Source organism: Tympanuchus pallidicinctus, unplaced genomic scaffold (assembly GCF_026119805.1).
Source record: "Tympanuchus pallidicinctus isolate F22 unplaced genomic scaffold, pur_lepc_1.0 scaffold30, whole genome shotgun sequence".
NCBI classification, from domain to species: domain Eukaryota; kingdom Metazoa; phylum Chordata; class Aves; order Galliformes; family Phasianidae; genus Tympanuchus; species Tympanuchus pallidicinctus.
In genome coordinates, this window is record NW_026294748.1 from 5,448,841 (window position 1) to 5,472,695 (window position 23,855).

Consider the following 23,855-nt stretch of genomic DNA (forward strand, 5'->3'; position numbering starts at 1 on the left):
GCTGAAACATCCCCTGGCCACCTTTGGGCATCTCCTACTTTGCACCAGTTCTGGTCCTCTGATGCTCCCTAACTAAAATCCTCTTTCATCTGATCCCCTCCCCAGTGCCTTTTCCCCACACACACACTTGTCACCACTTCTTTTCCCAGCTCTGGAGACATCTGCTTTGTCCACATCCCATAGAAATAATGAGGGGAGGGCAAGCTCGTTGGGAGAAATGTCATAGTTCTCATTGCTTTTAAACAATAACTTCTGAAAACATCTGAAACAGACATAATTCTCCTTTTCAAGAGCCCTATCTGAGCAGCTCCCCAAATGCTTGGCTCTGGCTTCAAAGTTGGCGTTCAGCTATAAATAAATAGCATTTCATTAAAAAGAAAAAGGAGAGAAATTAGCCAAAAAAACTTATACAAGCAGAAGCTTAACCAATGCCAGATAATGGGGCAATATGGATTTTTATTTTTATCCACATGGATCCACGTGCTCTTTATCTCCCACTGTAATTTATCCCTATAAATTAGGTTCATGATATTAAAATAACATTATAGCTTTTACCTACCACAGAGAAAGGCAGTGAAGTTTCATCAAGTGCTTTGAGATCCCGAGATGAAAGGGACAACGACCTTGTCCAAACAGCCTATTGCTAATAGTGCATGCGAGCACTTTGCTGAGTATTGAGGACGTGTTTAAAGACAAAACTTAATCAGCCCTTAATTGGCAGATTTGTACCCATTAGGCGGATGCTGGGCAAGGAGAGCTCACTGTGCTGCTAACATCTGTCCTGAGGCTGAGGTTCATTCTCCCTTCTGATGCCTTGAGAAGATGGACTCCTTGCAAAGCTACCCAACAGCTGAGCACATGCCTGCTGCCCAAAACAAGCATCCTCTGTGCCTTTCTTCTTACTGTTACCCAACATTTGAGTGCATTCTCATACTGGAAAGACAGATTATGTTCTCTGCAGTGCTGTACACAAAGTTGCTCTGTCCTTTCCCCAACGGTGTTTGAAAGAGGAGCCCCAGCGGAAGCGTCTCAGTAGGCAGTGGGGATTTCCAGTGACTGACATCTAGCACCAGAAATGCTTTAAGATGTTGAGGAAAAGGCAGACGAAGTGTGCTGGGCTGGTTTTTACCTGCAGTCACCTTCTAATCAGCCCTGCAACTTCAAAACCAATGGAAGCTGCCAAGCAGCAAAATGTAACTCCTGGAGTCAGGGGCTCATTCAGAGCTTCGCTCCTCCATACGCAATACCTAAAAGGACAGACAGGGTGCTGAGCGATGAAAACTCCCCAGAAGCAGCCTGAGATGTGCAAACAAATAATTTGCATTCCCTCTTCTGCACAGTAAGCGTTTTTCACTTTCACTGAACCCCCTTAGCCTTCCAATTGTGGAAGAAATCATGTTTTCTTTAGCAGAAAAACACTTCCCTCCATTTAATTTAATTAGAGCTGCCTTTGACCGTGGCCTTCAGACCTGAGAGATGAGCGTCACGTGCTGAGTGTCACTCCTTAACCAGCAGCTCCCCTTCTTCTCAGGAATGCTACGCTCTGTGCAGGACAGACATGAAATACAGTGCCTGAGAGTTCCTCGTCCAGCCAGAGTGCGTGGAGATAAGAGAGAATGATATGTCTGTGCTGGGTATCTGTCTGCCTTCCTCTGCTGCCGGTGTTAGAGTGCGCTTTGCTGATGATCTGTCAGCGCCACCTCTTGGTCCTTGGCCCACAGGCATCCCCAACCCAGCACCGCTAACATCCCCTTCCCAGCATCACCAACACTGCCATCCCAGCGTCACCGATATCACACTACTGTGAATATCCCAGTCCCAGCACCACCATCCCCATCCCAGCACCACCAACATCCCCACCCTACCATAAACATCCCCATCCCAGCACTACCAACATCCCAGCACCCCCACCATTCCCTTCCAACCACCGTAGGCATCCCCATCCCTCTGCCATGAGCATCCTGCTGCAGTGTGCACACTCCCCACTTCCCTCCCTGGCGTGGCTGCCCCCAAGGGTTCAGGCTCAGGGTAGGATAATATACCTGAGGTCTGCAAAGCATTAAAGTGAGGATATTGTCAGATATATGAGCTCATCATGGAAGCAGGCCAGACACATTTGTTAGCTGGAGAGGAACTACTTCTTGCCCTGACCCACTTCTAACTTGCTTTGTCTTTATTGTTATCTATCAGCACCTTCCCTACTCATTTGGAATAGTTTGCTTAATTCCTTTCCTTGGCCTCCTTCTCCCCTGCATCCTCAGCAGCTGCTGTAGGGCCTGTATGTCGAGGGAAAGGGAATTGCTTCTCAATTGTTCTCTCTTGATGTTCGCTGACAAGGAAAGCACGGAGAAATAGCACTTTTTTTTTCTGGGTGAATGCTTTCTTGCCATCAGTGTTTTGGCAAAACTGAAGTTTGCTCTGTTATTTCTTGTCGCTTTGAAGGAAAATAACCTCTGAAACTGGGGGCCAGGCTGCTGCAGGAAATTAGGAGGGCCATGGCATGGCTCAGCTTGGCTGGCATCAGTGTTTCCAGGAAAGGAATGTTGAGCAAAAGGACCTCAAAAGATGCCTGGGCTGATCTCTCACCAATCACGGAGCTCATGAAGGCACTTTCTTCTCCTCCCCTCTTTCACCAGGGTATTTTCCATGGAAGCTCTATGGACACCCATAGATTCAGACAGATGGAAAGAAATAGCCTTTTTCATCCATGAAATGAAGGAAACGCAGTCAGCAGTGAAAGCTCAGTTATAGAAATACTGCAAGGACAGCGGTGGGGATGCATTCATGGCTCAAAGTTTCCAACTCACCTCTGTCACTTCGGAGAGTTCATTTCTTTTCTACTCTTCCTCCTTCTGCCTTCCATAGTTTCTAATTTTAACAGAGGCTGAGCACGAGAAAGGGGAGAAAGGGGAAAGGGCAAAAAGCCAGTGGGGGTGCAGAGGTTAATTTTGTAATGAATTTGGCTAATGGGAAAGATGCCTTGGAGAAGATCGCTCAATGGCAATTTAAAGGCAATTTCAAAAGCCAATTAAAGTGCTTTCAAACTCTTCCACCTGTGACTCTTTAAAATGATTCTCTGAGCTCTGCTTGCTCGAGTTTGGCTTCTGTTGCAGGAAAACAGACTAAAACCAGAGATGTCTCCTGCAAAGCGAGTTTGGCGTCATTGCTGCCTGCTCTATTTCACTGCAGCCGCGGCACTTCCAGCAACCCGCTCCCACAAGGACCTTGCCAAAATAACTGAATAAATAAAATTTGCTGCTAAAAGCAATGAAGAACAGAGGGGAGGCCATCTCCTTTCACAGCCTCTCCACATGTTGGTTATAAAAGTGAGCAAAGTCTTAAAAACTGGGCTCTGATCATTCAAGTCCCCCCAAAAACCTGCTGGCTTGGGGTCCTTGTACTTTATTCTTTGCCCTAGGAGGGATGGGAAATAAGCCATAAACTCACCCACATGTGAGCACGCAGGCACACACAGCTCAAGTACCCAGAAAGGGAGATTTTTGCCCCCCCAGGCGATCTCGCACAGCTCCCATAGCATCATTTGCACTGTGGGCTGGGCTGATTCCTACATCTCTGCCCTCCAGATGCTTCAGAGAGGTGTTCTGGCTTTTCATGAACACCTGTGCATGCATCTCATCTCAGATTAGCAACCATCATGCTCCACTATAAAAAGAATGATCATTTCCCTGGGATTTTACCTTTTCCATAGTTCTTTTGGCTGCCCAGCACAGTGTTCCTTGGGCAGGTAATGGCCTCCTGTGCAATGCTTGCTGATGGATTTTTGGCAAATCACAGTGGGTTTGAAACCCCATTCACTGCTTCGTTCTTTCCTCTTGGAAAGAAGAACAGCTCCAAAAGCAAGAAGCTGAGCAGCTGCCTGGAGTCATTTTGACAGTTAATGTTTTTGACAGGGCAAAGCCATCTGGGTTAAAGAATACAGAGAATCTGCAGACAGAAATGGAGGGGAAAGAGCTCAGAGCAGAGGCTCGGGGCTGTGTAAAGCAATACCTGAGGTCAGCTGTGAGATCCTGCTGGGAAAAAACACTTGAACAAGTGGTAAGAGCAGGGTCTTCCATGGGGATGAATTGCTCTGAGTCAGCTCCCAGGGAAGGTTTGCACTGAGCATGGAAGAAATGCAATGCTCTGCAAGGTGCAGGGTGGGCAGAGCTGCTCAGCTGCTCAGAGCTGAAGGTTAACAGCAAAAAGCAGAGGGATAGGGTTCAAAGTCAGGATGTGCAGCGTGCAACACTTTGTGTTTTGCATTTCTAAACCTGCCTGAATTTGGAAGCTGGGACCTGGGAATATCATGCTTTTTGTATTGTTCTTTCTCAGAGCTCATGGCCTCAGCCCAGGGTATATCTCTGGGCAGCAGAGGTTGGTGTGCAGAGCAGAGATACAGAACGCTCTGCTTCCCTGTGATTCCAGCTGCCTGCTGTGCAACTGGTGGAATCCTCTTGAATACACAGCAGCAAAAAGCTCGGCCTTAGTTAACAAGAAGATAAATGAGGAGGATGCTTTGAATGAGCTGGAGACTTGGCCCCTTGTATTACAAAGTCAGCGCTTTCTTCTGAACTGCTTTTAGGCTTTTTGGGGGTTCGTCATGGCACTGAGAGTTGGTTTTCTTGTTTTGCAGTGACAAAGCAGCGTGGGGTCAGGTTCAGAACATGAGAGTGAAGAGGAGGAAAAACACAATGGAGAGGGAGGGCCAGCAGCACCGAGCCCAGCAGTGACCTGCAGCACGTACATAACTCTTTATTCTCTTAATTTAGACCACACGTAGGTGTATTCCAGGGGAATGTTTGGAGTAATGATGTAAAAGGAAGTGCAAGCACGATGAAAACGTATCAGAAAAGCATTACTGGTCTAATTGGGGCATTCAGAGTACAAAACTGGAGTGTTCCTCCTTGTGAGTGCCACCAGGGCTGTGCAGGGAGCACCCACTGCACCCCCAGGACTCACCCAAGCAATTCCCAGCTCCTTTTTCCATCCAGGCTCAGTTCTGTGAGCACCAAATGAAAAATGCAAACTTCCTGCAGAGAATCACGAATCATTTGTTCTCAAAAAGAGCGAAGCACCCAAGTGTGGGCACGACATCAGGGTGCAGGAGTTGTGTGCAGGGATAAATCACCGCTCCTAAGGCCATCCTGCAGTTGTTGGCTGCTCCGTGCAGCGCTGACCTCAGAGCGCTAATAATACGGATGGGCTCTGGAGGCTTTTTAGCATGTGTGTTTTAATGTAATGAGCTTTGGCATCTAAAATGTTTTTCCCCTTTTCGCTTCTCCTTAGGGCTCGAAAACAGTGGGGTCAGCTCAGTTTGGACAGAGCAGACGAAGACAACACTTGCTTTAATGTGCAGAATTATATCATCGGCAGCCAGAGGTCACATCCTGCTGTCTTTTTAAAGATAACTGCAGCCCCTCTCTGTTTCCCTGCTCCCTTATAAACCTGGCTCGACCCATACCCTGTAGCAGCAAGAGCGCACAGCCCAACATCTTGGATTAGTTATGAGTGTCTCAGATGCGCTCCAACTCATATTTCATATCATTCCCCCAGCCATAAGATTTGAGTTTGTCACATTTACTGGAGACTAAAGCACAAACATGTTTTATTCATTATCTGTCCTCCTCTTCGCAACAAGCACCTGCAAAACATTTTGGCTCTCGACTGGAGCAACAAGGTTTCATTAGACATGACACTTTCTCCCTGGCTTGGATGACGAAGCTACATTTTATCCCTGCACTTCCAGGCTGTGAAATTGCCTGGAGATCATCACCTTGTATGAACGTGGACTCCGGAGACCTCTTGGCTGAGATGGGAGAAAGGGATCGAGGTGATTATGTAGATCCGATCACTGCAGTCAGAGGGGCTTGGGGCAGCACTGAGCTGCTTTATCCTTGCAACATCCAAAAGAAAGCCCAATTCTGCGTCGTTAACAGGGAAAAAATGCCACGTGGAGGAGCAAAACTGTTGCATGTTGTCATACAGGGGATTTGCAAGATGTTTGGAGCCGAGATCCCCTCTTGTTATTTTGATTTTAGCCAGCAGCCGATATGGGAGCAGCGGCTCAAAGCTCCTCACCGACTCCACTCTCCTGGCCAATGAATATGGATTGGATGCAAAACAGAAGAGCTCACCAGGAGAGGGAGAGAAGCTGTTTGCCTTGCAAGATTCACCAGCCCAGTGCTCAGATGAACGTTGGAAATGAAGAAGTGAGATTCATGTCCCTCCTCTGAGCTCAGCCCAGCAGAGCAGCACACATCCTGGACCATGAGCATCACCTCTTGCACTTTGGCTATTTATTTCCTCACATCTGTCCTGCCAGCCTTCCCTGGGACTGAGGGGCTGCCAGAAGCTCCCAAGCCATTGGGTTTTATTCCTTTACATGGATCACATTTAACGCTGTGTTGCTCTCTGCTTGCTGCCCTGCACATATGCTCCCCAGGAGGCTTTGTTATGGTGCTTTCCTTTCAATTATCTTCTCCAACGTAGAGTTTTTCTCTCTTTACCTTCCCTCCTTCATTTTCAAAGTCTTTAATCACTTGTTTTCTTCCCGTTTCTTCTTGATTTTTCTGACATGTGCAATAAAAACGCCAGTAAAATATTCATGAAGAAGCACTGATCTCAGGTCTTGGAGATCTCGCTGATGGGATTTGTGTGGCTGTGCAATTAAAAGATACTGTCAATAAAGCAAGATGTTGACACGCTAATGGTGCAGTGCCTCTGAGGGAGGCCGGGGAGACGCCGAATCTGATTTTGCCGTTAGCATTCCAGCAGTTAAAGCCATCAACCCAAGCAGCAGGCAAAGACATCCCTATGCAATTTCAGTTCGGGCAGTGGAGGCACATATTTATTCAGTGCTAAATACAGCCGTGAAGTACAGACTTCTTTTTCCTTTCTTCTCTTTCTCTTTCCACAGTTTGTTGCATTTGAGCAAGTCCCCATTTGCTCCCACCTGGGACCTTCCTGCTCTGCTCTCGTTGCTGCATTTCTGCCCCTTTACAACGGACATGGTGAGGACGGGTTGATGGTTGGATTTGATGACCTTGAAGGTGTTTCCCAACCTTAATGATTCTGTGATTCCTGTCCCTGAGCCGGCATAGCATAGCACTCAGCTTGCTGAAATTAGGTGAATATTTGAGCAAGCAGGAGGGGAAATATCCTTTCATCTTTTGCCTGCCTTCCTCATTACTAACCTGTCTGCACAGAATTGGCTTTCTCATTGTGTGGCTCCGATGGTGTTTTGCCAGGATAAATTTCAGCCCCACAGCCTCTGATTAGTGATTCCCTGGGGGCAGGGCTGCATTCTGCTTTTAACCCCTCTTCACTCCCTGCCCTTCCCTCCCCATCCCTGGCGAGGCTTCCCTACCCTTTCCTGTTATTGTCCTGCCTGCCTCTGATAAGATTAAATACGTGCCCTTCAAAAACAACAACAAAAAAAGACCTTTCTTTTCCCATTCCTTATTGTTCTTCAAAGAGATGGGGAAGACAAGATCCTGCTCCAAACTCCCGCTAAGAAAAGCCCGTGATCTACAAGGCTGAATAAATAACTCCGAGTCCCTGCGGTGCGTGTGAGCAGCGCTCACCTCCGTAATTGAAATGCATTCAGAGAGAACTTGAGTTTTACCTTCCTAATTCATTCCCAGGACTGCGAGAGACTTTTTTTCTTCCTTTTTTTTCCCCTTCATTGCAAAGTGAGCTTTCAGTCCGTGGCAGCCTGCTAACTGCTTGCCCTGCAAAGTCCTTTGATTCTGACGATGTTGAAGGTTTATGGCAGCTCGGGGGGTTATATATGTGTTATGCTCTTTGCTTGAAGCTGTATTTGGAAAACACAGACCTACTGTGGAGGTGCTTCGTGTTTTTGCTAAGCCCATCACTGATGGCACTGGCTGGATGGAGGGTATGTGTTTATTTCTGGGGCTGTTTTCTGTAGGGTTTGGTTGACACGAAGGCATGGCTGCCAAGTAAAGTAAGATCATTTATTAATACTCTAATAAAGAATGTTTTCACCCTAAAATGTTAAGAGAGGCAGCAGGTGTGGGCTGGGGATTAACAATGTTCTTTTCCATGTTCTGCAGTTGGAAAAGCCCAAATCACAGCAAGCTCCTGGCTCTGCATTCATGCTGGATGCATTCACGTCCCGCCATGTGAGCACCAGAGCAATCCTGGAGGACTCTTTCTGCACCAAGGGGAGCTACAGAACAACCCCAGGTGGAATACAGTAACTCCACAGGTCCCCCAGATGTGTCTGATGAGCATTCCCACTCACTGGTGTGTCCTCAGTGCCACCAGGGAATGGTGCTGAGCGCTTTTCCACCGTTTCTATTCCCAAAGCCATCCCTTGGGGTGTAGTGTTGAAAAACGTCCCAGTGTCAACAGGGCTGGTGTGCCAGGGGCTGGGAATCTGTGGGCACAGCTCTGCTTGTGGCCCTGCTCTGAGGAGCAGCGTTGGGCTGCTCCAAGGAAAGGGGTCTGGATGCAGCCCTACTGCCTCCCCCTGTTGCCTCCTAAAACCGTTGGTGTCCTCAGAGACGACACTGGAACACAGGGCTGTTTATTCATCTAGGTGGAGAAATTGATGCTTTGTCACACACACCTCAGGCAAAAATAAATGGCATTCCACAGACACAGCACATCAATGCATCCAGCATAGGCTGTGTAGGATACATTCACTTTGCAAAATTCCTGGAAGCAGAATGTATGGGGTGAGCAGAAGAGGAGCAGATGAGCCCAACTCCACTTTTTCTTCCCTATTTTACACCTTTCCATCAACTCCAGCGGTGAAGTGGCTCTGACCTCATCCTGCTCTGTGTTTTAGCAGCATCTGAACTCTCTCAGCTGAGATTCAGTGGACCCCCTAGGGCTCCGCAGGGGCTTAGAGCATCCCCACCGCCTTTGCTTTCGGATGGCAGGTAATAATTCATCCCCAAATAATGCCTTGCTGAGCAAAGCTGCACGCAGCTCTCCCCAGAGAGGCAGCCTGTGCTCTAAGACCAATTGGAAATTACAACTGCTGTCCCACGGGGCAGCACAGCACTTATTTCAGCCTTGCTGTGGGGGAAGGGGAGAAGGCTGCCATCAAGGCTCAAACATTGTGCACTCTGATGCCCATCTGAATCAGGGTGGATTTTACAAGGGAAGTTTCCTTCCTTGTCCAACAAAGGGTACAACCACCTCTTGCTTCCATTAAAATACCCCATTAACCCATCTATCCCCAAACCCATAGGTGAAAAAGAAGGCTGCATAGCCAATGTCTCATACTCCCCTGAGTGTGTCCAGAACTTGACAGCCTTCAATAGGTTAATTTTTCAAAGCGGTAAGCTGATATTTCTGCATAAAATGCACATCTGCAGGGTAAATGCTATTAAGTGTCAGTGAATTATGGTCCCAGAGTACAGATCACTTGAGCCTTAATGCTACAAGCACCTTAATGTTTTTTTGAATGAAGTTTCTGCTAATTGCTTCCATATGATCTCTTGCTTTCTTGCTTTCTTGCTTTTTTGCCTCCCTTAGTTTTTGTCCCAGAACATACAGTGCTACAAATAATAAGGAATGAAACTGGATTAACATGGGATTAATGCTCACTTTTAAACCCAATTCATGGTGGTTTTTTTCATGGCATTTTTGGCATATGGGCAGTGATGGAACTGGACTCAGATGTTAGGGATTGCTCTTCTGCCCAAGCTGAAGGAGGTTGAAAGGCAGACCCTCCACTATGCCTACCTTTAGCCCCTGTTGGAGCCCTCCTGCTCAGTTATTCTCAATCCAAGACTCAGAGGCTGCCCAGGGACTGGTGGGGTCACCGTGCATGGATCTGTTCCGAAATGTGGGGATGTGATGCTCAGGGATACGGTCAGTGTGCACAGTGGGGCTGAGGATCTGAAAAGTCTTTCCTGACCTCAGTGATTCTGTGGTTCTATGGTGTTTCTATCCAGTATGTTTCCCCAGAGCTGTGACCCTGCCATCACTAAGCTGAATTCAAACAGCAGAAAACCAACAGAACTCCCCCCAAAACTGGCTTTGATTTACGGAGGGAGAAGCGGAGAAGTGCTGCGTGATGGGACCTCTGATTTACAGCCTCTATATTTTATGGCTGGATCCTGGGGGCTTACAGATATCATAGTAAAGCCCCAAAGCAGCCGACTGAATTAGCAGCACTTGAAATACAACAAAAAGCCTCCAGGCTGCTGGAGGCTTTTGCTGTGTACAACCCCTTCGTTAAAGCCTGAATCCCTGATTCCGGTCATGCCTGGGTGCACCTCTGTTGTTGATAACATGATTAACCTCGAGTAGGGTAAGAAAGGAGAAGCAGCAGCCCAAAGGATGTGGGTGAGGAGGCGGTTATCAGTGCTGGGGTTCAGCTCAGGTCATACTGCTGGTGAGGATGGTGACCACTCGGTATTTCCTCCCCTCCAAGCAGAGCCAGAAGAGGTAAAAGCATTTGGCTTTTGGGAAGGCAGAGGCTGTCAGAGGTGCATCTCTCAGCTCACCATGCATCAGTGCCTTGCCTTGAAGGGAGGGAGTGAGGTGGTTGCAGAAGTTGGGAGGATGACCTCAAACCAGAGAAATCTGTACCAAAAATCCTTATGGCCATCACAGTGGTGCTGAGGCATCTTCCTCTAGGTGGGAATGTAATTGTGGGTCCCATGGAAACACTGATTTGAGGTTTTTATTGCAAAGGCTGTTGATCAGGAATGAAAAAATGGGAACTGCAGAAAGGATTTGCAGACCGAAGCCAGGGGATTTCTTGTGGCTTAATATAAACCACATCCTTTCTCTCACAAAACATGCACGTCTGCCAGGGCGACTTTCCATCCACCTGTGCTTGTGTCACTTCAGATTGAAACTCCTTCCCCAGAAGAGTGACTCTGCAGAGATGTGTATAAATATGGGACTACGTTTGTCTGCTTGTTTTATGTAATATCTATGCAAAATACTTGTAGCTATTGGGGAAAAGCACGCAGGAAGGGTTAAGACTTTTCTGTAAGGGGAACTTAGTTTGGATTAAGGGAAGAAGAGATCTGAAAGCAGGGTTGCCCTCCCCAAAAGCTCCCCTGATGGATCCAGGAGCACTGCACTGTGCTGGTGTCTGCAGGTAGAGGATGGGATGGAGGAAGGTGCTACGTGTGCTCCCCTAAGCATCCCCAGCAGGGAATGGTTTTGCTTGGGACTGGGCTGATTTACGCCCATGTTACATCAGCTCACAGCAAACTTGGCTGTAAACGGGAATAAACACAACCATGTAGTAATTTATGCATAAATTAATTTGACTTCAGTAATTAGCCAGAAGGAAGTTTACCCCAACCAGTAAACCTCAGTGGATGGGGAATTCATTAAGCAGCTCTGTTTTGCCAAGTGCAGGGCTGCTTTTGCAAGTCAAAGATTTCATTTAATTGTGTGTTTTTTAATTATTATTTTTGCCAAGAAAAAAAAAAAACCTCTCACTTCCAAGCTCCAACTCAATGCAACAGAGAAGGGTCTGCAGCACTGGGGCCACCTCCTCCACTCAGGGCTTTGCCCAGGAGCCCCATGGGCAGGTGGTAATCAGGGAGCTTCAAAGCAGCCGTGTGCTGCTGACCAGAGCAGCTGGGCGCTGATGAAGAGGCACTGTTTGCTGGGTGGGCTTCTGGGCAGAGCAGGATGCTGCAGTGCTCTGCTTTGTGCTCAGCATTGTGGCTCCACAAATCAGGACAGCCAGAGGCCAGGGAAGATTTCTTCCATTTCTTTTTACTTCACTCCATTGCATTTCTTACTCAGTTTTCTTGGCTGGATCTAAACACTGGCGCTGGTGGGGTGTGTTTCCAGCAGGGAGCAAGGGGAGCTTGCAACCAGCAGGAGCTTTGCAGCACAGCAAGTGGCAGAAACTGAAACATGTAAGGACAACACTGAGGAAGAAGAGGGAGAAATTCAGCAAACTTTCTGGGTTGACACCAGGACTGCTACCAGATCCCATCCTCTTTTATCTCGTGGGAGAGGGCTGTGCTTGCAGGCTGCTGCTAGAGGGCATCAAAGGTTGGTACTACTTTCTCTGGGGCAATAGGTTATGGAAATCACCCCAAAATTGTTATTCCCATTATTCTTCTGAGGAGTGGGCAGCATGAAAGCCTCCCTCTGCTTTTCTGCTGATGGGCTAAAGCCATGCTGGACTCATTACAGGGCAGGAAGGTGGGAGGTGCTGGGGGCAGTGTGAAATAATATGGCATCTTGACACCTTTCCCCCTCCTCCCTGCATCCTGTGAGAAGGAGATTTTTGCCTCTTTTGGTACTGATGGCTTCTACCTGCCCATGGGAGAAGGGCTTTGGAGGCCCAGGTGAGGGTGGGCTTGGAAGTTGTATGAGGAAGGAAATGCATTAATTTGACTAAAGCTGAGCAAATTCCCCCTTTGCAAGCACTGATGAAGGGGCGGAGCATGTTTCACTTTTCTTTTTGCATTTTAAAAGCAAAGTGTAGGAGGGAAGCAGCGTTCCTGGAGAGATTCATTCACACTTTGTCATATTTGGGTATGGGGCAGGGAAGGAGCTGCAGATGGGAGCAGTGGTAGCACACCTCTCACAGCATGGAACAACCCCAAACCTCACCTCCGTGGTCAGCAGTGACAAAAGACACTTTGATATTTTCATAAGCCTTTTCCCCCTCCTCCTTTTTCATCCCAGAGCTGAAAAACAGTAACAAAAAGATGCATTACTGTGCAGGATAAACCCTGAGCCCTCCAGAGCTGTGGGGTCATGGGGAAGAGGAGAGCTCGCTCCTGTCCTAAGTAGCCTCAAATGAGATTTTTTTTACTAATGGTTTGGTAATAGGAGTGTTCCTATTTGCATGCTGCAGCACGTTGGGGTTTCTAAAGGAGATGCAGACAGGGGTCTCAGATGTGCTCGTGAAGCCTGTAAAGTCAGAAAATTAAGATTTGACCTCAGGGAAGTGAAAAAGAGGTGGAATTCACTAAAAAGTCTTGGCCAAATCACTGCCCCCAGTTTAAAAATCATTATGTTAAATCATCTGATGGTGGTGGCTGTGGGGCACGAAGGCTGGAAGTCAGTTTTTGGTGTTAATGGCTTTTCTTATGCAACGGCCATCTGACCTGACATTGTTTGTCCCACAGCACAACGCAGCCCCTGACAGCTTCACTCGGGCTGCAGGGGGGTCGGAGGTCTTCAGCAGGACACGTTTGGTTTGCTCGGAGGACTGCCTGGTACCCACTGACAGCTGCATGGGATGAAGGAGGTTTGTGCATGGAACACGTCTGATACCGATACAGGTGAGGAGGGAAGTAGTGCCTGGGGGTGCTGAGCTTGGAGAAGCTCTGCAGGAGGGGAGCAGCGCCGGGAGCAGAGCCCTTTCTGCATCACCTGCACGTTCTCATCTCGAGATCCGCGGGGAACGCGAAGAAAGCCGCCTTAGGATGCGGGTAAAATGTTGGGCACTGGGATCTGCTTCTGGCACCACCAGGAAGGGGCCGGAGAAGCTGCGTGTGCATTCCAAGGGCTGCACTGCCACCTCCAGGTCTGCACTGTAATGCATTTTTTGTTACCGTTCTTCAGCTCTGGGATAAAAAAAAAGGAGGAGAAAAGGGTTATGAAAATACCAAGGGTGTCTTTTGTCACTGCTGACCACGGAGGTGAGGTTTGGGGTTGTTCCATGCTGTGAGAGATGTGCTACCACTGCTCCCATCTGCAGCTCGCACAGCTGCGGCTCCGGCGCCGTCCCTTTTCAGCGCTGCGGAGAGGTTGGAGAAAGGAGTACTCAACTACTTGCAGTGCTTTTAAATCCCTTTTTAATTGTAGATGAAAGTCCGCACGATCTCTCTTTCCATAAGAATTTCTCACTGCAGAACGGTGTGAGAAACCGGGCGTTTCTACGAGATGACGGCGTTCTTTTGTTATTATTTTTTATTTTGAGCTCACAGCCCGGCCAGGACGATGCCTTCCTCCTCCTGAGGGGTCACTTCCTAAACCGTGAGCCTCTCATTGCTGCGGGGCAGCTCCGTGCGGGGTTGCGCTGGCCCCGCGCACCGGGAGGTGGCACTGCAGCCGCAGCTTTGCGAGCCCTCGGTGGGCAGAGCTGGGCTTCGGGGCCAAAACAACGGGTATCAACATCACCGGATTTTTTCTTTTTGGGAGCTGCATCTTTTTTGGGAGCTGCATCACTCAGATTTCTTACACCTGTTTATCTGGTGCAGGGCGTCGGTCGGGCGGGGTCTCTTTTCTTTGTGGAAAAGTGTGGCTCATAAAGAGGAAAATTTGTTTGAGGATCAAACAAATGGAGATATGGAGCATGGAGAAGAAAACCTCCCCCCTTCTCCTGCAGGCCCTTCCTTTCCCATGTTTGGGCTTTTGCATTTCAGCAGAGCAGGTACCCAAAAAAGGCTGGGCACAGAGGGAAGGTGCTGGCAGGGGGTTGAGAGGGGGCTTTGTGCAGCTCTTGGTGTGTGCAGGAGTGCAGCTCGAAGCATATATCAGTGTGTGTTTGGGCACCTGCATTAGCACGTGTGTTAGCACATGCCTGAGTGCATAGCACTGATTGGCACAGAGCAGCCCACCAGGTCTCCTGCTTACAGCCTCCTCCCCCATCAGTGCTACTTTCCTCCTTACCAGGAGTCTGAGCATCTCTTTCTGCCTGCAGCCCTCTTGCAGGGCTTTCCCCTGTGAGGACAAAGTGAGATCTGTCTGCAGGTGCTCCAAAAGGATGCACAGATCTCCCTGTGCCCCCCAAGAGGCTCAGGGAGGGTCTGAAATCAGTGTCAAACATTCTTGATCACTGCATATAGCGTTTAGCTACTCCACACTGCTGTCTTTGTTTCCTGCATTACTTGAGTTGTTATTCAAAGTATTTCTCACTTTTTTCCCAGCACAGGTCAAGTGTGTTTTATAGGGAAAACAGTGGGAAGGAGCAAAACGTGGGAGCCTGGAGCCAGGAGGGTTTCCCTGGCATTTGTGAGTGATTTTTAATTCTTATCATTTCTATGTTTTGCTTTTCTGGATACTTTTTAACTGAGCCAGTAATGGGATTAAAAAGGCATTTTGCCATTGGGCCTAAACATAGGTATAGAACAAAGGTGGGCTCTGAAGCACACACACATTCATACTGAACTGGAAAACACCAGCAGGGAAAAGCTGGCAAGCAAAAACCCATCAGTAAATGCCCTCCAGGGACAGGCTCTGTATCTCTAAGCTTTGCCATGCCCTGCCCTACACCCAGGGACAGGCAGTGTAATTCCACCCTCTGTCCCTTCCTGCATCTCAGACCACCCGACAGCTGAAATAAAGATATTAAATGCAAGTAGTATGCAGGGATTTCTTCCTTAAACCCTCCATTCATCCCTGCGTTTGTGGGCTGACTCCTTGGATGTTTTGTGCTGCCTTTTCAGCCCGGTGACAGTCAGGGCTCAGCTCTCATGGCCAGGCAGAAATAAACCTCTGCTCTCACATCTTCACACTGCACCTCTCTGTGTATACATCTGTACAGCCAGGATGCTCTTAAAATGGAAAATCAGCGAGATATATCTAGCAGATAAGTCTTTGTATTATTATTCTTGTTTATCAAGTGGAGGGAAAACAATTAAAACTTCCATTGGAAGAAAAAAAAAAAGAACTGCAAGAAATCAGAGCCCACACTTAATCTCCAGTCTTCAAAAGTTTCTTGGAAAGCTTAATTAAATGGTAATTCATCTGTGCATTGGCTCTGCCTTGTAGAGCCTGATAATGCTGGAGTCTTAATTAAAAAAAAACTAATGCAGCTTTGAGTTTTTATTCTGCTAGTTCAAGGGGAAAAATCACCAGCCAGTGCTGTCAATAGAGCTGAGAGATGCCTCAGCATTGCATTGATTTTATTCCGTTTAAAGTCACGGTGTCAGTTTGGGTAATGATATTAAAAGTTATTCTGCCTTTATTTATGTATTTGTGCACGGTGGGGATTGCAGCACCCGGTGGAAGGGGATCTGAGGAGAGAAGGGCTTTGAGCAGTGCTGCTGAAGAAGCCCAAAAGTTCCTATTTATCAGCAAACAGGAGCACCAAGCAGGGAATCCAAGCATTTGCCTTTTTCCCCCCCCTTGAACAGAGCATTTTTGGTCAGTGGCACCACCAGGAAATGGCTTTTTTTGGGTGCTGTCAAATTGGCTGCTTGTCTTCTGCCTTCGTGTCGTGCTCTGATAGCAAAGATGTCTCTGACTTTGCTGCTGGATCTGCTCTCCTTCCCTTACATCCAACGATGTAAGGGTCTCTTTAATGCTAATTAATGCAATGACACAATGAATTAATACTGTATTAGGCAAAGCTGTTAATTATATCGAAATAAAACAAAAGAATAAAGGAAGCAAAGCAGGGAGAAGAGACAACCTGAGCTTGGCTTCCCTCTCAGCATCCTCAACACTCCAGGAAAAACCAACCTCAGGAGCATCCCCATAGAATCCCTGAGGTTGGAGAAGACCACTAAGACCATGCAGTGTGACCATCAGCCCATCGAATGGCAGCCCCAGAGCACAGCTCTGAGTGGAAGGACACAGAAGCGCCTCCCTGCCTCAGTTTCCCCACACCACGCAGTGCCGTCAGGTCCATTGCCAACAATTAATTTCTGAAAATACCAATTAAACAGCATTAATGAGCGGGCTGTGGCTGGCATCCTCCTGCCTTCCACAAGGCAGTAGTTTGCTTCAGACACTGCTGACTTTAAATTATTAACCGGCCGACAAGCGCAGCTGCTAACGAAGCGCTCCTGGCTGGCGCGGTGCTCGAAGCTGTCACAGGCAGCATGAAAAACCCTCTGATGCTGCTTGAGTTAAGGAGAAGCACATCATTTTGCTTTCTTTTTAATGCTGCTCCCCCCTTTCTCTTTCCAGGCTTGATGTTAATTCAGAAATAATTGGGAAATGTGGAAGTTAAAGGCTGAATTCCCCCCCCTCCCCTTTTTTTTTTTAATGCAGGAAAAAGGATGGATTTTTTTTAGGAAGATTCCCATCCCACCTCATTGTTCTCACTGCCCACATCCCTCAGTGCCACATCCCCATGGATCTGAACCACCCCCCAGGGACGGTGACCCTCCTGCTCCCTGGGCAGCTCTATGGGAGCTGCTGAGTCACGGCCTGAACCTCAGATTGATCACCTGAGCAAGCACTGGGTCAGCCCTGGGAGCACAGCTGAAGGCCATTCTGTGCTGATGGAACAGGTGGAGCCTGGCTGCACCTCTCCTACAGCCATTTAAGAGCTGGCCACAAGTGGGGAAGGATCTCTTCTGGATATCCCTCCTGTGGAGTTTTGCAGCGAGCCCAGGACACAAGTAAGCATTCTATCTATTTTCTTTTTGGTATAATAACTTGCTTAGCCAAACTCTCTTGTTTATTTCGTAATTATAACATCTGTGTAGTCATTGATTATACAGTAGCCCTTTCTATCTTTCTTGCTTTGGCTGGTGCTAGCAGATGGTGAAGGATGTGCTATGCTTCCAGCATTGCTACATCTTCAAAGCAAATCTGGGTTCTAACCCTGCAGGTCCACCCAGAAGCTGGGAGAAGCCTTCCTAGGAGCTCAGAACACATTCACGTGTGTTCAGGGGTTATTTTAGTATTTCACCAATAGACCAGGAAATGGCTGCCCATTCTCAAACATGTCCTGATCTTAGGTTATGGGTGAGACCTACCAGCCCAGAAGGGATAAACAAGTAGAGGTGTGTCAGATTGATGCTATTGGTGAAAGTGTTGATGTGTCCCTATGCAGATGTGCCAGAAGTGGTTTTGGTGAGGAGCAGTAAGCAGCAGCTCAACGTGTGATGGGTGCAGCCTGTTATAGGAGAGATGCTGGCTGTTTGTGGCAGGTCAGCTCATCAGCTTCTCCGCTTTGCTTTCCCCTTATCTCTTCTCTTTGTGAGCATCTGCAAGGGGAGATGACAGTCCCCTAATAATGGCCTTCACCCTCTATTTACTGTATGTGCTGGGGTGGCTCTTGCTCTCTCTTTCCCCCTTTTAATGCTCTTAAGCACATCCCTCGCTGGCTTTTCTTGAGCAAAGGAACACGGTGCTTTGGAGAAACCATCTCAATGGCTTATTTCTCTTAAGTCGTGTTTACTTCCCCTCTGCATGGCTTTTGCCCTACAGGTAAATGAAATCCTGTTCAGGCAGCTGCTGTTTGCTCCACGTTCAGCACCAGGAGAAAAAGTGTGAGTTTGTGCTGTTCTGGGGCTAAGCTGGAGGCTGCTGAGGTCAAGTGGATTTGGGAGCAGAGCAGAAACGGGCCCTGGTCTCATGGCTCAGATAAGCAGCTTTGTTGCATCTTAGAGGAGAGAAATGAAATAGGCACAAGCTCCAGACTAGGAATTATAGGGTTAGCAGGGGGCTGAAGGTGAGAGGAAAAGTAATGTGACTAATTTGAGGTGTAGATAAGGGCAATAATAATAATACTCCTTTTGGTAAAAGCTTGCAGTGAAGTTATGTACATCACCAATAAAATGGGCAGGCCTGTTCCTACTGCTCTTCTTCCTATGCAACAGCCCTCCAGCATGGACAAACATCCAAAGGGCAAAGAGCACGATTCCTAAATCAGAGTTAAACTGTGCTAATATAGGATAAGTGACTGCTTAAGATAATAGCAGGAGAGAAAAATTACATGGCATGTATTTATAAATAATAAAGTATAATTTATTAATAATCTGGAATTGAACAAAGAGTCTATGAAGTTTAATTAATTATTAGTTGGAAAGTGCTTTTGAGATTACTGGATAAAAGCTGCTAGAAGAGGGGAAAGTACTGCAAGAAACTCATGCCAGCACCCACAGGAGGAACGTACAGCCCCAGAGACAGAGGTTCTTCAGTGAAATGAGACAGTGGTGAGCAATGAGTGGTTCCCAGCAGCCCAACCTCCTCCTTTCTCTTCCTTAGAATAGAATAGAAAGGTGAAATCTCAAGGCCTGGGATGACAGAGAATAAGCGATTTTCACCTTTTTCTCTATGAAATAAGCACACCTGGCATTGGCCAGCCTTCCCTTTCTTATCTGGGGCAGAGTCTTGTTGAAAACTGTCCCCGACAGCACAGAAATTTTGCCCTGCTCCAATTAACTCATTCTTATGGCTCTGATTTTTCTTCTCCCCTGTAGAAAAATGCAACCCTGGACAATTAAAAACGCATTAAATCCAGTTCATTGGGCATTGAGGGTATTCATCTCATTAAAATCCCCTGGCACAGAAGCTCATGCAGGATACTCTCATGACCCCAGGATGAAGAAAGGTTGCTGGGCTACCCCTGCAGGCACCTTATCTATTTTCCTACCAAACTCCTGCTGCTGCTGTTTGGAGGATTTTGGTGTGGAGCAGCACTGCAAGCACAGGGAAACCAAGTGGTAGTGCAGCAAAACTTAAACAGATCTTGAAGTCAAGCAGGGAGTCATGGAAAGTAGCAATCTTGGCACCACCGAATGGAAGGCTGGGAGTGGTTCCTACTGCCAGCACCTTCTCAGCAGGGGTTGGACTCCAACTGGATGTGCCTGCTCCCCAAATCAGTGCAGTGCACTCGCTGCCTCTCCTTATCAGCCCCGGTGCCGGCAGGCTCATGCTGCATTGGCCAATAGCTTGAAAATGAGAGGAAAAAGCCTCCTTGTCCAACTGCGCGAATCCCCACCAGCATCTTCCAGGAAGGGATTTCTCCCCTCCAGTCTGAAGTGACTGTAATGCCAGGGCTGCCCGCCCGTGCCTAATGCTTCTGCCCACTGGGTCTGTGCTCACTGCCTGCCTTCTTGCTGCCCTAAATGAGCCTTGTTATGTGTCCTCTGCTTCTATTTTTATTAAAAATCTGATGCGTTGCCAATTTGCCCTCTTGCCAGCAGCAGCCATAAGTATCCTCCAGAGAAATAAACGGAGGCAGCCTTGAATAATCTACAAGCAGAGATTATTATCTGGGTTACATCCTTTAAAGTATATATAGCTGAAAAGGAAGGGCTTGGTGGATCTGGGAGGAGGTAAGAGATCTCTGCTGTGATTAACACCAGGGAAGTTTTCTTTACGCCCCTTGCTGCTCTGAGCATGGGAGAAGATGGGATGCTCATAAACCTCCCCAAAGTTGAGGTCCTCCTAATGATGCCCTACAGAAGTTCCTAGATCGTGGTCTTTGACCAAAACATCCATTTTTAACACCAGGCAGCCAAAGAGGATTCATGTTATTTCTGTGTTTTAGCTGTTTGATTGAGAAAGAGATGCTGATGAGATCTGTGTTCTTGTTAACCTTGATTTCCAGAAGGAAATAAGTGTATGCCTTATCACAATAGCAGTTTTAAAGAACGAGCAAATCTAAATTAATGAAAGCCGTACAATCAGCCTGCTGGTATAAATCATGTTATTTTGTAGGAGATGTTGACAGATGACATCCAAAAGTGTAGAAAAGAAGAAAACAATCAAAGCAAGCCCTTTCCTGCAGCTCTCCTGGGAGGAACACAATATTTGGGAGCTGCATCAAATTTCCATCTCGTATCATTCTAACTGTTCTGGGTAATGGGCCACAAGTAGCCACTGACTTAATGCTAGTATGAGGATGAAATATCCACGTAGGAATTTGTCTTATCTTCCTTGTATTCCCATTTATGTCATGAACTTCAGCTGCTCTATCAGTTTTCTGCCAGTGTCGATCCATCCTGAAGGTCTTTCTGCAGATCTGAGGAGCACCATGGTCTCTGTCTCTCTCTCTCTATTTTTTTTTAAACTGCTTTTTAAAGTGCCACTGTGTTCTTTTGGAGTCGTATTAACCATGCAATAAATTTGCATAATGTGGATCCATAATGTTTAATCAAAGCCTCTCTGGAAAGCAGTTATTGTCCACGAGCTCTCATAAATTCCCACTATCACCTCCATGTTAAATACTAAAGCTGCTCAGGGTGTATTGTGCACTAATCACCTGCAACATTGAGTTTGAGAGAAATTATCCTTTTCCTCTCCCTTCTCTTTCCATATGAGCAACCTGAAAGCCCTGTGCGGAGGCATTTTTAGCAAGAAGTGCTAACCTCTCCAGTTTTAAGTCTTCCTGGTGAATCATTTGGGTTATTTGGCCCCACTGTGGTGAGCGAACAGATGATGTGTGCTCAGGCATCTGCACTCCAGAGGTAGGTGGAGAGCTGAGCGTCAAACTTGTTTGCACTCAGAAAACGTAAGACTCAATTAATTCCTGGGTTTCTTTCTTCGTTATTTAATTCCCTTTAAATGAGTTAGGCAGTGAAGCATGATAGGGGAGGCTGGTGAGCCACCATTGCACCCATGGAGTGAGCCCTGTGTGCCAAACCCAACCTTTGCCCTTCTGACTCCACCTGCCTCCAAGCAGGACCCCCTCTTGTCCTCACTGGTTTGTTCCACTTGCTGTCTTCAGATGTCACATTGCCACGGGGTGCCCACCAGCTTTTGTTCAATGGATGAAACTCATCCACCTTTGAGCATCCTCAAAGTAGGATAAAACCAGGAGAGCCTGTTGGATGCAGGAGAAAGGACCCAAGGAGATGGGGAGATGCCATAGATTCCATTGGTGTAAAGATGCTTTCAAATGTTGGTTGTCCTCAACCAAGCCACCAAGAAGCAGCAGGAAAGAACAGAAGGCAAACTTGCCTCCCAGCTCTCTTTTTGCCTTATGTTGACCTTCACAGTGCTTTTCCCAAATTTTACATTTGGGAAACCTTGGTGTTCCCCCCAAAATAAAAGTCTAAGTGAGGTTGATGGATCTTCATAATTGCACCTATAAGCAGGAGAAGCATCCTGCTGTGTGCTGCTCCCCAGCTGAGGCAGTACCTTCATGGGTGGATCTGAGATTTGGGACTGCAGTGCAGAAGGAAGAAAAAGACAAAGCTGGTCTTGCAGTGGAAGATTTTTTCTGCTTTTCAGTGATTTGAAAAGTTAGGCCTGAATGTCAAGAAAAAAGATGAGAAAAACCCAACCCATGTGTTTTCCTAATTTCAGCACATTACTCGGTGATTAGACAACCTAGACCACTCCTTATGACTGTATTCACCACATGAAGTGGGCTACAAATAATAGCAACTGAACGGAGGTGACATCTCCAAGCCTCTTAGGAGGCTAATTCTATAACAACGTTAATTCAACATAATGCTTTCATGAATAGAGATTGGGGTAATGCAGGTTTTTCAAGTTAGGCAGCTTATTCTTGCCGATCTTCATTTAACTCAGTGCCTGATCTGGAAAACGCCTTGTCTGAGCTGAGGATGCACAGGGATGGCATCAAAAGCACGGTCTTCAAGCAAGACAGGGGCAAGGAGAAGGATGTTGATCAGAAGAAATATTCTTGCTCAGATTGACACCGATGCCTGGATAAAGGCTAGCTGATATATTCAAAGAGTTTCAAGGAGTGCTTTCCTAGGAAAATCCTCTTTTTTGGTGGTTTCTCACCTCTTGCTGCCAGGGTTAGGTCTCTAGCTTAAACCAGCCCAACATTTTCTTCCCGGGCATTAGACACAGATTGATCATTTGATAAATCATTTCTGTGCTCACTTCACAGCAAACAGCAGTACATCCCATGCCAAACACAGCAAGGTTGAGAACTCCCACCAGGAGCAAACCCAGGGCACTTTCTGTGGATTTGAGAGGCTCAGAAATTTGTAGGGAAGCTCAGAGGAGCAGATGTTACACTTCTTGATGATCAATTTTCTTTTGGAAAAAAGCAACAAACCAAAAACAGCTCAGGAGAAGGGAGTCCTTGCTCTGCTTCTTGCTTGCAAGGGGAAGCTATTTGGAATTTTATGATTTTGAGGGACACAGTTTGGCTGCTTCATACTTCTCTGGTGCCACCAACTAGGCTTGGGTGAGACAGGGACAAATGGGGCACCAGTTAGCACACTGAGTTTGTTGGGCATCATTCCCTTGGGGAGCTGCAGAACTCTCCAAACTTCTTCACTCCCTGTGAGCACTTTCCATTCCCTTTTCCCACCTGGAAATTCCTAGGGTGCTGCCTCACCACGTGGAGCTCAGCTGAACCACTTCTCCAGCTGGGGTGGCATGGGGGGAGGTGATCAAAAGCCATCAGAAATGTGACTAACTGAAAAATCAAGGCACTTAAACCCTTTGTGTTTATTTGGAAGACAAGCAGGAATTAACTCTGTAGGGTTAAGATGGCAATCCACAAGCTATGTGCATTTGCCAACATCCAGCCCACGTGAGGCCGCGTCTCTTTGGAGCGAGCATCCTCTCCTCTTTTCTTCCCACCTGAAATTCACAAACCAGCGATGCTTTCCTTCACTGAACTTCTAATTTCCTCACCTCAAAAGCAGGGTAAGATTGTAAACGACTTATTTTTTTTTCTTGATGCAGTTGCCTTCAGGCGGTTGGCTTTGCTCCCACCCCAAACAATGCTGTTAATGTGCATTTTTCCCCCAAAGCCTCTTAGCATCCCTGCCTCAATCCAGTTTCTTGGAACGTGCGTGGAGATGCGGATGGGACAACCTCCAAAAGCAGATTTCAGTGCCTTTCACTGGAGGTGTTTCAAGGTTGCTGCAGTGTAAGCACAAGCATATTTTAGGGTAGAGTTTCCAGGCGACTGATGACGTTGCCATAATTACAAACGTGGGGAAATAATTCTGACTTTGGAGTGAGGAGAAGATGAACAAGCAGTGATAAGGTCCTACTTCAAATACAGATAACTTAAAAGATTAGTGAGGCCAGCAGGGCCAGAGCTCACCACTGAATTGAAGTCAAATAAATGGCTTAACACCGGCATCTAATTTAGGAAGGAAAAAAAAAAAGAAAAGAAAAAGTTATTTAAGGATTTACATCTTGAAAGACCTCATTTCCCATCTGGCCTCCTAATGGAATTCATGTTGGGCTGAGGACGAGATCCTGCACGCAGCAAAACGCATCCATCACGAGAGCAATAATAAAAAGCTGCTGTAATG

General features: G+C 47.1%; 1 long non-coding RNA gene across 3 annotated transcripts; it reads left to right on the forward strand.

Moving 5' to 3' along the window:
- The first annotated feature begins 11,494 nt into the window (after positions 1 to 11,494).
- LOC128087534 (uncharacterized) lies at positions 11,495 to 21,232 on the forward strand. 3 transcript variants are annotated; one of them, XR_008209884.1, is made up of 5 exons: positions 11,495 to 12,009; positions 13,098 to 13,253; positions 14,844 to 14,928; positions 16,915 to 17,801; positions 19,077 to 21,232. It is a non-coding gene; the product is annotated as an uncharacterized LOC128087534 (long non-coding RNA). The 3 variants fall into 3 exon arrangements; XR_008209885.1 differs by lacking the exon at positions 19,077 to 21,232 and having other exon boundaries at positions 16,915 to 19,046; XR_008209886.1 differs by lacking the exons at positions 11,495 to 12,009; positions 13,098 to 13,253; positions 19,077 to 21,232 and adding an exon at positions 14,037 to 14,347 and having other exon boundaries at positions 16,915 to 19,046.
- The last annotated feature ends 2,623 nt before the right edge of the window (positions 21,233 to 23,855 follow it).